Here is a 17733-nt window from a genome sequence, read left to right as displayed (position 1 = left end):
ACATTGAACACAGTGGCCTCCATCATCCACACCCTTGTGTGGTGTTCAGGTTTGTGGGACACATTTTCAATGTTTACTAAAAGAAAAATGATACAATGAATACTTTTTTCAACCTGGGACTCATTGGCCTTGGCTCATTTTCTGTGAAGAACATGTAAAAAAAAAAACATTTTCATTGAGTGCACACTGTGGACCCTCCTACACATTTATATTACATATGTGGTGGTGTTCGGGTCCTCTGGATTCTGTCTTCCTCCTCCCTGGGCCTGCTGTTTCAACATAACACCAAGAACCCTGCCTGTCTGCCTGTCTTCTTCTTTTCTCGCACTCTTTACCCTTTGTAGTATGTGAAACTAACTACACAGTGTCTTGCGGGAACCTGCACAATGTTATTATAATACATTATTTCGATACATTACTTCGATACATTGTCAAAATTCGGAGGGAAGGCGTGTTTTTGACGAGAGATGGAAGGAGATTGACCAAACTCATGTACAGTGCCTTGCGAAAGTATTCGGCCCCCTTGAACTTTGCGACCTTTTGCCACATTTCAGGCTTCAAACATAAAGATATAAAACTGTATTTTATTGTGAAGAATCAACAACAAGTGGGACACAATCATGAAGTGGAACGACATTTATTGGATATTTCAAACTTTTTTAACAAATCAAAAACTGAAAAATTGAGCGTGCAAAATTATTCAGCCCCTTTACTTTCAGTGCAGCAAACTCTCTCCAGAAGTTCAGTGAGGATCTCTGAATGATCCAATGTTGACCTAAATGACTAATGATGATAAATACAATCCACCTGTGTGTAATCAAGTCTCCGTATAAATGCACCTGCACTGTGATAGTCTCAGAGGTCCGTTAAAAGCGCAGAGAGCATCATGAAGAACAAGGAACACACCAGGCAGGTCCGAGATACTGTTGTGAAGAAGTTTAAAGCCGGATTTGGATACAAAAAGATTTCCCAAGCTTTAAACATCCCAAGGAGCACTGTGCAAGCGATAATATTGAAATGGAAGGAGTATCAGACCACTGCAAATCTACCAAGACCTGGCCGTCCCTCTAAACTTTCAGCTCATACAAGGTGAAGACTGATCAGAGATGCAGCCAAGAGGCCCATGATCACTCTGGATGAACTGCAGAGATCTACAGCTGAGGTGGGAGACTCTGTCCATAGGACAACAATCAGTCTTATATTGCACAAATCTGGCCTTTATGGAAGAGTGGCAAGAAGAAAGCCATTTCTTAAAGATATCCATAAAAAGTGTCGTTTAAAGTTTGCCACAAGCCACCTGGGAGACACACCAAACATGTGGAAGAAGGTGCTCTGGTCAGATGAAACCAAAATTGAACTTCTTGGCAACAATGCAAAATGTTATGTTTGGCGTAAAAGCAACACAGCTAAACACACCATCCCCACTGTCAAACATGGTGGTGGCAGCATCATGGTTTGGGCCTGCTTTTCTTCAGCAGGGACAGGGAAGATGGTTAAAATTGATGGGAAGATGGATGGAGCCAAATACAGGACCATTCTGGAAGAAAACCTGATGGAGTCTGCAAAAGACCTGAGACTGGGACGGAGATTTGTCTTCCAACAAGACAATGATCCAAAACATAAAGCAAAATCTACAATGGAATGGTTCAAAAATAAACATATCCAGGTGATAGAATGGCCAAGTCAAAGTCCAGACCTGAATCCAATCGAGAATCTGTGGAAAGAACTGAAAACTGCTGTTCACAAATGCTCTCCATCCAACCTCACTGAGCTTGAGCTGTTTTGCAAGGAGGAATGGGAAAAAATTTCAGTCTCTCGATGTGCAAAACTGATAGAGACATACCCCAAGCGACTTACAGCTGTAATCGCAGCAAAAGGTGGCGCTACAAAGTATTAACTTAAGGGGGCTGAATAACTTTGCACGCTCAATTTTTCAGTTTTTGATTTGTTAAAAAAGTTTGAAATATCCAATAAATGTCGTTCCACTTCATGATTGTGTCCCACTTGTTGTTGATTCTTCACAAAAAAATATAGTTTTATATCTTTATGTTTGAAGCCTGAAATGTGGCAAAAGGTCGCAAAGTTCAAGGGGGCCGAATACTTTCGCAAGGCACTGTACATGCATACTTTGGCGTTCCTATCATTGCTGGTGTTTTCAGATCCAATGGGGAATCCACAGAATCCTTGTGGGATGCAGAAACTGACTGCATGGACAGGCACGACTCCAACACCATCATCAAGTTTTCCAATGACAACAGTAGGCCTGATCACCAACAATCAGGGAGGAGGTCAGAGAACTGGCAGTGTGGTGCCAGGTGCCTCAACGTGATCAAGACAAATTAGATGATTGTGGATTACAGGAAAATAAGGACTGAGCACGCCCCCATTCATCTCGATGGAGCTGCAGTGAAGCAGGTTGAGAGTTTCAAGTGTCTTGGTGTCCACATCACCAACAAACGAACATGGTCCAAGCACACCATGACAGTCGTGAAGAGGGCACGGCAAAGCCTATTCCCCCTCAGGCGTCTGAAAAGGTTTGGCATATGTCCTCAGATCCTCAAAAGTTTCTACAGCTGCACCATCGAGAGCGTTGGTTGCATCACTACCTGGTATGGCAACTGCTCAGCCTCTGACTGCAAGGCACTACAGACGGTAGTGTGTACGGCCCAGTACATCACTGGAGCCAAGCTTCCTGCCATCCAACATACACATATTACCTAATTTACCTTGAATAACCGGTGCTCCCGCACATTGACTCTGTACTGGTACCGCCCTGTCTGTATATAGCCTCGCTATTGTTATTTTACTGCTGCTGTTTAATTATTTGTTACTTTTATTTTCTATTTTTTACATATCTATTTTTTACTTAACAGTAAAAATTTTTTTTTTTAAAGCATTGTTGTTTAGTAAGCATTTCACTGTAAGGTCTACTACACCTGTTGTATTCGGCGCATGTGACAAATAACATTTGGTTTGATTTGAACTGTCAGAGAACTTTTCCATGCAACAATGTCTCTGGACAAATTCCACATTATTTCCAGGATCATCGAGACACCAGACCAGCTCGATGGCAGAGAGACAAGCTATCTACAATCAGGTCAGTGTGGGACAAGTGGGTGGACCGCCTTCCCCTGTTTTACAACCAAGGGCCAAAAGTTACTGTTGATGAGCAGCTTATGCCTTTTAGGGGCCGCTGCCGGGCAGTACATACCCTCTAAACCCACGAAATATGGAATCATGATCTGGGCTGGCTGCCTGTGATGCTGCTTCATCATACACGTGGAACTTGCAAGTGTATACGGGGAAGCCAGATGGAGGAGCCTCTGAAAAGAACCAAGGGATGCAGGTTGTCCTGGACGTGACATGGGGACTCCTTGGCCACAGCATCACATGCAATACGTTTTTTTACTTCGCACAAGCTGGGACACAAAAAAACAAGCCAGAGCTCCCACCTCAGCTGTTGAATACACAGAACAGGCCTATCAATTCTTCTAAGTTTAGTTTCACGGCCGACACGTCCCTAGAGTCCTACGTGCCAAAGAAAGGCAAAAATGTGGTACTCATGAGTACGCTGCATAGGGACGAGAGAATCTGTGTCTAGGAACATCAAAAAACAGAAATCGTAATGGATTACAATGCCACAAAAGGAGGCGTGGACCATTTAGACAGCTGGTGACTGGCTACAGCTGCAAAAGAAGAACTCTCCGCTGGCCACTTGTGATATTCTTCAACATCTTGGACATCTCGGTGTACAACGCGTTTGTCATCTGGATGGCGTTGAACCTAGACTGGAACAGAGGGATGTTCCAGAGGAGACGACTCTTTCACGAGGAGCTGGGCAAGGCATTGGTAAGACCTTAAATCCACAGGAGGCAACATATCCCAAGGACCCAAGCTTCTGCAGCCATCTTGAGGAGGATTCAGGAGGATGCTGGTGCTCAATCCGCCCGACCCGCAGAACTAACAACTTCAATACTGGAATTAAGTGTGAGTGATATTGTTGCATGTGTGTGTGTCTGACTCTCCTACCTTGGCCTGCTGTAACTATGTATGTGAGTGAGTGAGATATTAGTAAAATTCCTGAACTAAGTGTTTACATCATTCTAGATTGAATTTGGTAGCAACAAGAAGAAGCGCTTTGATGTGTGTGGACCCAAGAAGGACAGGAAGACACAGTACACATGCATCAAGTGCAAGAAATACATAAGCAGCACACACACAGTAAAACTCTGTCCTCACGTGGTGTGTAGACCGGCGTTAATTTGTGTTCAATGGGGCTCATTTATAGTTTCCATAAAATACTGTATGTAAAATGTGTCCTTCCAAATTGTTCAGTTCAAAGCAATAAACATCAATAATGATGGAAACCTTGTTTCATTTATATTTGTTCAAGATCAACATGATTTATTCCACCCATGTCTTGATTATAACAGATTTTTGTTTACAAAAATCACATTTTATTTTTAAAAAAGAATAGTGCTTTTATTGATAAATGTGATCTAGCAGAGATAAATGGCAAATATTAATATATAAGTCAATATCTAAGTATTAAGTATGTTTACATACATTTTTATGGCTGTATTGTTTTAAAAACACAATAATGTTGTGGGTCCATCAGACCCGCTAACATTGGGTAAATAACAAAAACATGAACACCACACAAGGGTTAAATGGAAGAAGTTTGGAACTGCCAAGACTCTTCCTAAAGCTGGCCAGACTGAGGAATTGGGGTAGAAGGGCCTTGGTCAGGGAGGTGACCAAGAACTCAATGGTCACTCTGACAGAGCTCCAGTTCCTCTGTGGAGATGGGAGAACCTTCCAGAAGGACAAACATCTCTGCAGCACTCCACCAATCAGGCCAGATGGAAGCCACTCCTCAGTAAAAGGCACAGGACTGTGACCATGAAAAACAAGATTATTTGATCTGATGAAACCAAGATTGATAGGGCTGTAATGTAACAAAATGTGGAAAAAGTCAAGGGGTCTGAATACTTTCCGAATACACTGTACTAGGGCCACTTGTGAGCGCACGGCAAAGCCTGTCTTCTTAAGGTATGCTAGGATACTGTCATTTTACAGTATGCTAGGGTACTGTCATTTTACTGTATGCTAGGGTACTTTCATTTTATGGTATGTTAGGGCACAGTCGTTTTACGGTATGCTTGGGTACTGTCATTTTACGGTATGCTAGGGCACTGTCATTTTACGGTATGCTTGGGTACTGTCCTTTTACGGTATGCTAGGGCACTGTCATTTTACGGTATGCTAGGGCACTGTCGTTTTACGGTATGCTAGGGCACTGTCGTTTTATGGTATGCTAGGGCACTGTCGTTTTACGGTATGCTAGGGCAGTGTCGTTTTACGGTATGCTAGGGCACTGTCGTTTTACGGTATGCTAGGGCACTGACGTTTTACCGCATGCCCTTTAACCTGCAGAATAATAATCTGAATTTGAAGTTGTTTCTTCTTGGAATCAAAACATGCAGTCAATACCAACCATATAAATGTACTTTTATTTGTTTGCTCAATTGCTAATTTAGAAATCCTCTTCAAACTCTTTTAGATTGACAGTAACTCATTAACATACATATTTTCTCTATAGGCCAGGCCTACTTGTATCTGTTAAAATATCTAAATTGACCGAATAAGTCGAAGTCTACCCCCTCTCCGGTTCTCGCCTTTCCACCTCCCTCTCCCTGCTATCCCACCCTGTCAACAGTGTTGTCACCTAATACCACTGATCAAACGCACCTGCCAAGCCCTACCAACATTCCCAAGCATGTTAGCTAATTACCCTCAAAGCCTCCCAGACTCTACCCTAAATTGGGATTAACATCCCGACACAGAGGGGCAGGCTAGCACTACAATATAATGCTTTTATTTACTCTTTTGGGGGAAATCTCCTGGGATACAGCAGATCATAAATTATGTAAGAAATTGAAAACTTCCAATTTCCACTTGGCTTGTGTTGCACTGTTCTGTGTATCCTGTGGTTTATTGCACCCCTCTTTGTTCAACGACTTTGTTATGGTAAATAATGGTGGTAAAAAATGGGTGGTGGGCGACATTGTCATAATCACTTCTTGCCACTGACTGGAAAAGCTTCTGAATTACATGTAAGTTAATGGTACTTTATTATGTGAAGGCATGAAGGCAAGAACAACAAAGCCAAGCACTCATTATCATCCTCCTGTTTCAATGCAATTACACAAAAGAGCCTTTAATCGTGCACTTATGGGAGAACTGAGATATTAAGTGCCTTACAAATTGCCAATTACTTTGATGTTTAAAACAGTGTTTGTGAATGAATTTTATGGGGAAAACAAGGCATACTGGTGGTATGCTAGCTGGTGTGCTTGGTGCTCTCACTATTAATGTGATTTGAAATGTACCTCTATGGCTGTGTTTACACAGCCACCATAAGAACCCAAATCTGATTTTATTTCTATATCCAATATTTTCTGACTGTGCACACTCAGTTTTACATGTGAACCATATCAGATTTGCGCAGTCACACTGATGTAGCCTCTAAAGTAGCACACAGATGCAACGCTCACGTCCTGTCACTGTTCCTTTAAATGTTGGGTTGGTTGTCATGGTAATGGAGGTCATGTGCCTAAAAAAACACTTCAGAGCAAAAAGATCTGATCAGGCGGTCCAGACAGAGGTCGCATATGGAGGATCGGGTTTGTATCAGGAATCAGATCCACATATGGAAGTGGTATACAGTGCCGTCAGAAAGTATGAACTCCCCTTGACTTATTCCACATTTTGTTGTACTACTGTCTCCTGAATCCAAAATGGATTAAATAAAATAAAAACACACAATACTCCATAATGACAAAGTGAACACATATTTGTAGACATCTTTGCAAGTACATAAATATCTAATTTACATCAGTATTCACTCCCCTGAGTCAATACATGTTAGAATCACCTTTGGCAGCGAATACAGCTGTAAATCTTTGTGGGTAAGTCTTTAAGAGCTTTGCACACCTACATTCTACAATATTTGCAGATTATTATTATTTTTAAAATTCTTCTGCTCTGTCATGTTGGTTGTTGATCATTGCTAGATAGCCATTTTCAAGTCTTGCCATAGATTTTCAAGCCGATTTAAGTCAAAACTGTAACTAGGCCTTTCAGGAACATTCAAAGCTAGCTTAGTAAGCAATTCCAGTGTATATTTGGCCTTGTGTTTTAGGTTATTGTCCTGCTGAAAGATGAATTTCTCTCCCAGTATCTGTTGGAGAGCAGACAGAACCAGGTTTTCCTCTAGGAGTTTGCCTAGCTTAGCTCTATTATGTTTATTTTTTTATCCCCCCCCAAAAAAACTCCCTAGTCCTTGCAAATGACAAGCATACCAATAACAGGATGCAGCCACCATATGAAGAGTGGAACTCAGTAGGGTTGCACATTTACCAGAAGGTTTCTGGTATTCAGGACATGAAGTTAATTTCTTAGCCACATTTGTTGCAGTTTTACTTTAGTTGGAATATTTGTATTCTGTATAGGCTTCTTTTTTTCCATTCGGTCAATTGGGTTAGTATTGTGGAGTAACTACAATGTTGTTAATCAATCCTTAGTTTTCTCCTACCACAGCCATTGATAAACTCTAACTGTTTTAAAGCCACCATTGGCCTCTTGGCGAAATCCCTGAGCAGTTTCCTTCATCTCCGTCAACTGAGTTAGGAAGGATACCTGTATATTGTAGTGACTAGGTGTATTGATACACCATCCAAAGTGTAATTAATAACTTCACCAGGCTCAAAGGGATATTCAATGTTTGCTTCTTTTTTACCCATCTACTAATAGGTGTCCATCTTTGCAAAGCGTTGGAAAACATCCCTAGTCGGATTCAGTGTTTGAAATTCATTGCTCGACTGAAGGACGTTATAGATAATTGTATGCAAGGGGTACAGAGATGAGGTAGTCATAAAACATTTTTTTAAACACTATTATTGCACACAGAGTGAGTCCATAGAACTTATTATGTGACTTGTTAAGCAATGTTTTACTCCTGAACTTATTTAGGCTTGCTATAACAAAGGGGTTGAATACAGTACTCATTGACTCAAGACATTTCAGCTTTTCATTTGAAATTAAATCAAATCAAATCAAATGTATTTATATAGCCCTTCGTACATCAGCTGATATCTCAAAGTGCTGTACAGAAACCCAGCCTAAAACCCCAAACAGCAACAGAACATGGCCAAGATGTTCAAATGTTCATAAATGACCAGCATGGTAAAATAATAGGTCTGGGACAGGTAGCACGTCCGGAGAACAGGTCAGGATTCCATAGCCGCAGGCAGAACAGTTGAAACTGGAGCAGCAGCACAGCCAGGTGGACTGGGGACAGCAAGGAGTCATCATGCCAGGTAGTCCTGAGGCATGGTCCTAGGGCTCAGGTCCTCCGAGAGAGAGAAAGAAAGAGAGAATTAGAGAGAGCATACTTAAACTGCCAACCCAGACAGGAAGATCACATCAGTGACTCAACCCACTCAAGTGATGCACCCCTCCTAGGGACAGCATGAAAGAACACCAGTAAGCCAGTGACTGAGCCCCTGTAATAGGGTTAGAGGCAGAGAATCCCAGTGGAAAGAGAGGAACCGGCCAGGCAGAGACAGCAAGGGCGGTTCGTTGCTCCAGAGCCTTTCCGTTCACCTTCACACTCCTGGGCCAGACTACACTCAATCATATGACCCACTGAAGAGATGAGTCTTCAGTAAAGACTTAAAGGTTGAGACCGAGTTTGCATCTCTCACATGGGTAGGCAGACCATTCCATAAAAATGGAGCTCTATAGGAGAAAGCCCTGCCTCCAGCTGTTTGCTTAGAAATTCTAGGGACAATTAGGAGGCCTGCGTCTTGTGATCGTAGCGTACGTGCAGGTATGTACGGCAGGACCAAATCAAAGAGATAGGTAGGAGCAAGCCCATGTATGCTTTGTAGGTTAGCAAACCTTGAAATCAGCCCTTGCCTTGACAGGAAGCCAGCGTAGGGAGGCTAGCACTAGAGTAATATGATCATTTTTTGGGGTTCTAGTCAGGATTCTAGCAGCCGTATTTAGCACTAATTGAAGTTTATTTAGTGCTTTATCCAGGTAGCCGGAAAGTGGAGCATTGCAGTAGTCTAACCTAGAAGTAACAAAAGCATGGATTCATTTTTCTGCATCATTTTTGGACAGAAAGTTTGATTTTTGCATTGTTACGTAGATGGAAAAAAGCTGTCCTTGAAACAGTCTATGTTCGTCAAAAGAGAGATCAGGGTCCAGAGTAACTGTAAGGGTTTTCCTGTGGTGAAGGAGAAGTGGACCAAAATGCAGCGTGGTGGTTATTCATGTTCTTTAATAAAGGAACTAGACATGAAATAACAAAACAATAAATGTGCGAAAACCTAAACAGTCCTATCTGGTGCAAACACAGAGACAGGAACAATCACCCACAAACACACAGTGAAACCCAGGCTACCTAAATATGGTTCCCAATCAGAGACAATGACTAACACCTGCCTCTGATTGAGAACCATATCAGGCCAGACATAGAAATAGACAAACAAGACATCCAACATAGAATGCCCACTCAGATCACACCCTGACCAACCAAAACATAGAAACATACAAAGCAAACTATGGTAAGGGTGTGACAGTACCCCCCCCCCAAGGTGCGGACTCTGGCCGCAAAACCTGAACCTATCGGGGAGGGTCTGGGTGGGCATCTGTCCGCGGTGGCGGCTCTGGTGCTGGACGTGGCCCCCACTTCACCGTAGTCTTAGTCCCCCACCTTGTCCGCTTCCGTGGCCTCCTAGCCACGGCGACCCTACTTAATGACCCCACTGGACTGAGGGGCAGCTCGGGACAGAGGGGCAGCTCGGGACAGAGGGGCAGCTCGGGACAGAGGGGCAGCTCGGGACAGAGGGGCAGCCGCTCGGGACGGAGGGGCAGCTGCTCGGGACAGAGGGGCAGCTGCTCGGGACAGAGGGGCTCTGGCGCCGCTGGGCTAAGGGGCTCCGGCGCCTCTGGGCTGAGGGGCTCTGGCAGATCCTGGCTGGCTGGCAGTTCTGGCAGATCCTGGCTGACTGGCAGATCCTGGCTGAACGGCGGATCCTGGCTGAATAGCGGATCCTGGCTGACTGGCGGATCTGGAAGATCCTGGCTGACTGGCAGCTCTGGCTGCTCCATGCTGACTGGCGGCTCTGGCTGCTCCATGCTGACTGGCGGCTCTGGCTGCTCCATGCTGACTGGCGGCTCTGGCTGCTCCATGCTGACTGGCGGCTCTGGCTGCTCCATGCTGACTGGCGGCTCTGGCTGCTCCATGCTGACTGGCGGCTCTGGCTGCTCCATGCTGACTGGCGGCTCTGGCTGCTCCATGCTGACTGGCGGCTCTGGCTGCTCCATGCTGACTGGCGGCTCTGGCTGCTCCATGCTGACTGGCGGCTCTGGCTGCTCCATGCTGACTGGCAGCTCTGGCTGCTCCATGCAGACTGGCAGCTCTGGCGGCTCCTTGCAGACTGGCAGCTCTGGCGGCTCCTTGCAGACTGGCAGCTCTGGCGGCTCCTTGCAGACTGGCAGCTCTGGCAGCTCCTTGCAGACTGGCAGCTCTGGCAGCTCCTTGCAGACTGGCAGCTCCTTGCAGACTGGCAGCTCTGAACAGGCAGGAGACTCCGGCAGCGCTGTAGAGGCGGAAGGCTCTGGCAGCGCTAAACAGGCGGGAGACTCCGGCAGTGCTGTAGAGGAGGAAGGCTCTGACTGCGCTGAACAGGCGGGAGACTCCGACAGCGCTGTAGAAGAGGAAGGCTCTGACTGCGCTGAACAGGCGGGAGACTCCGGCAGCGCTGGAGAGGAGGAAGGCTCTGGCAGCGCTGGACAGGCGAGGCGCACTGTAGGCCTGATGCGTGGTGCTGGCACTGGTGGTACTGGGCCGAGAACACGCACAGGAAGCCTGGAGCTGCCACCGGAGGGCTGGTGCGTGGAGGTGGTACTGGGTAGACCAGACCGTGCAGGCGCACTGGAGCTCTTGAGCACCGAGCCTGCCCAACCTTACCTGGTTGAATGCTCCCGGTTGCCCTGCCAGTGCGGCGAGGTGGAATAGCCTGCACTGGGCTATGCAGGCGAACCAGGGACACCATGCGCAAGGCTGGTGCCATGTAAGCCGGCCCAAGGAGGCGCACTGGAGACCAGCTGCGTAGAGCCGGCTTCATGGCACTTGGCTCAATGCTCACTCTAGCCCGGCCGATACTCGGAGCTGGAATGTACCGCACCGGGCTATGCACCCGCACTGGGGACACTGTGCGCTCCACAGCATAGCACGGTGCCTGCCCGGTCTCTCTAGCCCCCCGGTAAGCACAGGAAGTTGGCGTAGGTCTCCTGCCTGGCCTCGCCCTACTCCCTGTGAGCCCCCCCCCCACCCAAGAAATGTTTGGGGCTGACTCTCGGGCTTCCATCCGCGTCGCCGTGCTGCCTCCTCATACCAGCGCCTCTCCGCTTTCGCCGCCTCCAGTTCTTCTTTGGTGCGGCGATATTCTCCAGGCTGAGCCCAGGGTCCTTCTCCGTCCAATTCGTCCTCGCATGTCCATTCCTCTCGCTGCTCCTGCTGCCGTTTCTCCTGCTGCACCTTGGGGCGGCGACAATCCCCTGGCTTTGCCCAGGGTCCTCTCCCATCGAGGATTTCTTCCCAAGTCCAGAAGTCCTTATTACGCTGCTCCAGCTGCTGGGGGATTCTGTAAGGGTTTTCCTGTGGTGAAGGAGAAGCGGACCAAAATGCAGCATGGTGGTTATTCATGTTCTTTAATAAAGGAACTAGAAATACTAATAAAGGAACATGAAATAATTAACAAAACAATAAATGTGCGAAAACCTAAACAGTCCTATCTGGTGCAAACACAGAGACAGGAACAATCACCCACAAACACACAGTGAAACCCAGGCTACCTAAATATGGTTCCCAATCAGAGACAATGACTAACACCTGCCTCTGATTGAGAACCATATCAGGCCAGACATAGAAATAGACAAACAAGACATCCAACATAGAATGCCCACTCAGATCACACCCTGACCAACCAAAACATAGAAACATACAAAGCAAACTATGGTCAGGGTGTGACAGTAACGCCGAGGTCCTTCACAGTGTTTTTTGAGACGACTGTACAACCATTAAGATTAATTGTCAGATTCAACAGAAGATCTCTTTGTTTCTTCGGACCTAGAACAAGCATCTCTGTTTTGTCCGAGTTTAAAAGTAGAACGTTTGCAACCATCCACTTCCTTATGTCTGAAACACAGGCTTCTAGCGAGGGCAATTTTGGGGCTTCACCATGTTTCATTGAAATGTACAGCTGTGTGTCATCCGCATAGCAGTGAAAGTTAACATTATGTTTTCGAATGACATCCCCAAGAGGTAAAATATATAGTGAAAACAATAGTGGTCCTAAAACGGAACCTTGAGGAACACCGAAATTTACAGTTGATTTGTCATTGGACAAACCATTCACAGAGACTAACTGATATCTTTCCAACAGATAAGATCTAAACCAGGCCAGAACTTGTCCGTGTAGACCAATTTGGGTTTCCAAATTAGTTTGTAAACATTTCTAAAAACATAATTCCACTTTGACAGTATGGTGTATTGTGTGTTAAGCCAGTGATACAACATCTCAGTGTAATCAGGCTGTAACACAACAAAATTTGAAAAAAGTAAAGGGGTGTGAATACTCTCTGAAGGCCCTATAAAAGTGTTTTTTTTGGGCAGTTTACACATTAGGGAAAGATCAGATATACAAATAATTGGCAGCATGAATTCGGCAGTCTGTGTAAACACAGCCTAACACTCTCCATTTTGAATCTACTATCAAATTGACTCCAGAGTATATAGTGCCATCAGTAGAACGTGAAGCCATAAATCTGTTCTGGCCTATCATCTAGACTCCGTCATCACTATCTTCTCATTTGGACGACGTCGTCTGTGTACTTGTCACTACCTCGTCATAATCACAATGTTGACAATGTCAGACCTTGGAGCTGGAATTACATAAGTGCTTTTGACATAACATGAAACTCTGAATGAGCATGGTGACCCACAATTCTAGCTCTGTTAGTTTGAGTATGGTGCTGTTAAGCACAGAGTTGTGGGTTTGAGACTTGCATGGGCCACATACAGTGTTCACCGTAAGTCACTTTGGATCAAAACGTCAACTCCACTCACTCACACTAAGTGACCATATCATCTGTGATCTGAAACTACTCAATGGCACTATTGGGGCCTCTATAGGTCTGCAATCTGTCACTTTCCACTGAATAAGATTCTAATTTCCAGGGACAAGTCTTAGCGCTGTATTCCTGGTGTTTCTCTCTGGTGTTAGTCTCCTTCTCCTCCCAGTAGAGGGAGGATGTCTGTGTTGAATCTGGAGGAATATGAAAGTGTTTCTCTCTGGTGTTAGTCTCCTTCTCCCCCCAGTAGAGGGAGGATGTCTGTGTTGGATCTGGAGGAATATGAAAGTGTTTCTCTCTGGTGTTAGTCTCCTTCTCCCCCCAGTAGAGGGAGGATGTCTGTGTTGAATCTGGAGGAATATGAAAGTGTTTCTCTCTGGTGTTAGTCTCCTTCTCCCCCCAGTAGAGAGAGTATGTCTGTGTTGAATCTGGAGGAATATGAAAGTGTTTCTCTCTGGTGTTAGTCTCCTTCTCCCCCCAGTAGAGAGAGGATGTCTGTGTTGAATCTGGAGGAATATGAAAGTGTTTCTCTCTGGTGTTAGTCTCCTTCTCCCCCCAGTAGAGGGAGGATGTCTGTGTTGAATCTGGAGGAATATGAAAGTGTTTCTCTCTGGTGTTAGTCTCCTTTTCCCCCCAGTAGAGAGAGGATGTCTGTGTTGGATCTGGAGGAATATGAAAGGCAGAGCAGCAGGAGGTGTCACTTCCTATCCTCCCTCTTCATACGCATGCACGCGCACACACACACCGTGCAGTACAGCTTCACACACACATGCAGGGACGCACGCACATACGTACACACACTGTGTTGTACAGCTGTAATTATTCAAGCTGCATGCGTCCTCAGCTTCCTCACTGTACGCCCACATGGATGTGTCTGTCTCTCACTGCTGTTCCCCTCATCCAAACCTCCAACACAGCCATAGGTCCTACCTAAACTTCCACTTCCTCTTATTTATTATTTAAAAACAATACTCAGAGCTTCCTATAACTGTATCATATAATACGTACCATGACTGTCACTTGTTGTCATATGATGCTTTATAGTGAATTCGTAGGTTCCGGCTGTTCCCTCTACGGCACACATTGCAGGGAAAATACTCCCTCCAAACACAGACAAACACACGTACACACACCCTAGCATGGCACCCCTGCTGCTTCCACACCTCTCTGCTCCCTGGCACCCTGTACCCACAGTTTAGGGGCACATGGTCAGAACTCAACCCTGGCAAAACAATGTACACACTGTTGCTGAAGACACCCTAACAGCTCATGTAAATTATTCACACATAATTTAAAATGGGGAAATCAAACAGAATATCACACATCAAAGGCTCCTAGAAGGATTTTTTGTGCCATGGGGGGGGGGGGGGGGGGGGGGCTTGGTGTCTGTTGCGCAGATATTTTGCTTGTAAAAATGTGAGCACATTTATTTACCATTAGGTGAGCTTCCAATCCCCCAGCTGGCAGGAGTCCAACTGTTAAGGGCTTCATCTGGAGCCAGTCAGTTTACATAAGAATCCAAAGCCATTTTAGACTGGAGAAAGAAGCAATCACCAGGGAGAAGGGCAGAGTGTTCAATGCTCATCCATTTAAAAGGGAAACAAGTTTTTTTGAAGCCTGCTGCTTTCTGCATGGTTAGCTCCCCAACATCGCTGTAATAGAAGAGAGGCCACTCTGTCAGCCAGAGGGCTGCGGCTGCTTGGCGAGCGGCGAGGGGAGAGCATGTTTTCGAGGAAGTACCCAACACTCTTCAAAACAATCAGTCTTTACGTTCAGCTGAGCAAACACAGGGCCGCCACAACGCACATCAAGATTGGGAGGGGTTGGATTGGGGGATAGGGGGGTAAACCCACATTTAAGTCCATTTTCAATTTCATGCCTAGAGAGACATGTATGGAAGCGCCCCTCTCCATGTTTCATCCATACAGCTCTCATCCTCTCGCAATAACACACACCTCAGCTTTCACACACCACGCACACACACACACACACACACACACACACACACACACACACACACACACACACACACACACACACACACACACACACACACACACACGCAAGCACACACACTGTTTTGTGTTAGCTGGATGCACTAAGATAGCATTGATTTCAAACCGTTTGGATCCCAAAACTATTCAGAAGTATACTGTATGTGTTTAAGCCATAGAAACAGATGCCTTTGTATAATACACAGTTCCACAACAGTCCCCCCACAGGCCAGACTGGTATCTGCCTCCCTCTTGAGTAAAGCTTGCCGTTGTGCTATTGTGCTTGTGCCCACATTTGAGAAAGGTCAGGAGGAATCCAATAATGGTGTTAGGAGAGGTCTTCAGAAGTGAGGTGAGAGACGGCCAGTGTTTGCAGACAGACAGATGTACAGATGTACACAGATTGTTTACACCCTCTAACTTGGCTTGTCTGGGTCACCGAGTCCAACACAGCAACAGTAACCAGGGTATTGGAAGATCACACAGAGAGCCTTTAAAAATAACTACATTGATTGACCAAATCGATTCTCCCTCTCTTTAGATGTCTTTGAGATCCTAATGTATCGTATTGGATTGTATAAAACTGATTTAAAATATTAAGACCGTAAAGAAAATGGGTTGTCTTTTTCATGTTAGTGAAAAACTGGTTCCAGAACAGACACATTGAAGTCACCTAAGGTCTGTTATTGCTTAAATGGATTGTGCACAAAAACATGAAAACACAGACATCGACAGACGCATGCAGACATCACGCACACACACACACACACACACACACACACACCACGCACACACACACACACACACACACACACACACACACACACACACACACACACACACACACACACACCACGCACACACACACACACACACACACACACACACACACACACACACACACACACACACACACACACACACACACACACAAGGATGACTTCAGTAGGAGCGTAAGCAGCAGAGACATCAGTTCTCTATAATCTGCCAGGACCAATCCCCCTACCCTGGTTTCAAAGTAAATGAAGAGTCTTAATAAAGGCCATCATAACATGGGTCTTTTTAAGTGAGACAGCCTCCCTTCTTTCCCAGGCAACCCCCTGATGGGCAAACACCTCTTCTCACCAATCTAATTTCCACCAATCGATACATGTAGCTTTCTGAAGACAGCCATGCACCTCTTTGCCCCCCCTCCCCCTCTCTCTTCCTTACAAAGATCAGACATTTATTTACGTTCCTCTAATTAGATGCTGTTTTTATTTACCCAACAATGTTCCAGAGGAATCCCCAATTCTACTGCCCAGTCAATGAACTCCACAGTTGACATTTTCATGGCATTTTCATCCTGCTGTGATCAATACAGTCATTGAGACAATTACTCCTGGGCCATGAACAGTAGAGGCACATAATCACATGATATAATGCAGCCAGACACACTGCTTCAATACTAAACCACTGATTTATCAGCTAAGGACTCTGGTTGCTGAAAAGTGTATTTTCTTTCCATTGTTTAAAAAGAAATTATCAGCAGTATATTGATATAAGGTAAAACATTGCATTCATTTAATTGAAAGCAGTAAAAAAAAAAATCTGAACAATATGCATTTATTGTCTCTAACCATAATCAGTCTTATCTCTTCAATGAACTTAAAGTCGTAGTGTAATAATTCTATTTAAATGCCAAGACTGATTTTGTTTGCATGTTACAATAAAGTAACGTTTGTTCCGTGCCTCAAAAGACCAGATGGTGGAGCCAAAGCTCAGCAGAGAACAACAAGAAGTGATTTCAGCAACGCACAAAGTCCTCAAATCCTCTGGCCTCTTGGATACCTTGGTGTGTGTGTGTGCATGCATGTGTGTATGTGTGTCTGTGAATGTGTGTCCGCGCCTGTGTGTGTGTGTGTCTGTGCGCGTGCTGTCGTGCTTGTGTGTGTGTGTCTGTGCGCGTGCTGTCGTGCCTGTGTGTGTGTCTGTGCGCGTGCTGTCGTGCCTGTGTGTGTGTGTGTCTGTGCGCGTGCTGTCGTGCTTGTGTGTGTGTATGTGTTTACTCCAGACTGTAAAAGTTGTTCTCAGTTGAGAAAAGGAGAACAGGGTTCATTTTCAAGATTTGTGGCCTGGTAGCGGGGTATGGATGAATAATGATTGAATTCAACTGTGCTGGAACAGAAACACATTCCACACACTCTGCAAACGCTAACTGCGAGAGACAAACAACAACTACATCAGAACATTTACATCAGAACATTTACAAGTAAGAAAGCTCAGAGATGGAATATCTGGGCGACGAGCGCCTCACACTCCTCCGAGTGAGATGAAACACTATTCCAGGATACTGCTAAATGCTTCACATATATATATGCTTTAAATGTGCTTCAACAAAAACATACATGGGAAGTGAGTGAATTTGAAAGGGAATCTTTTTGAGGGAACCAATGTCTTATTTGCGCTGTCAGAGGAGGATAAACCATACAGGCAAGGTTACATTTTCTTTAGCTGCTTAAAGGAGAATATAATGCTTTAATGACAACAC

The sequence above is a fragment of the Oncorhynchus mykiss genome, chromosome 6 (assembly GCF_013265735.2).
Source record: "Oncorhynchus mykiss isolate Arlee chromosome 6, USDA_OmykA_1.1, whole genome shotgun sequence".
Taxonomy (NCBI): Eukaryota; Metazoa; Chordata; class Actinopteri; order Salmoniformes; family Salmonidae; genus Oncorhynchus; species Oncorhynchus mykiss.
Note: the sequence above shows the minus strand (reverse complement) of the source record.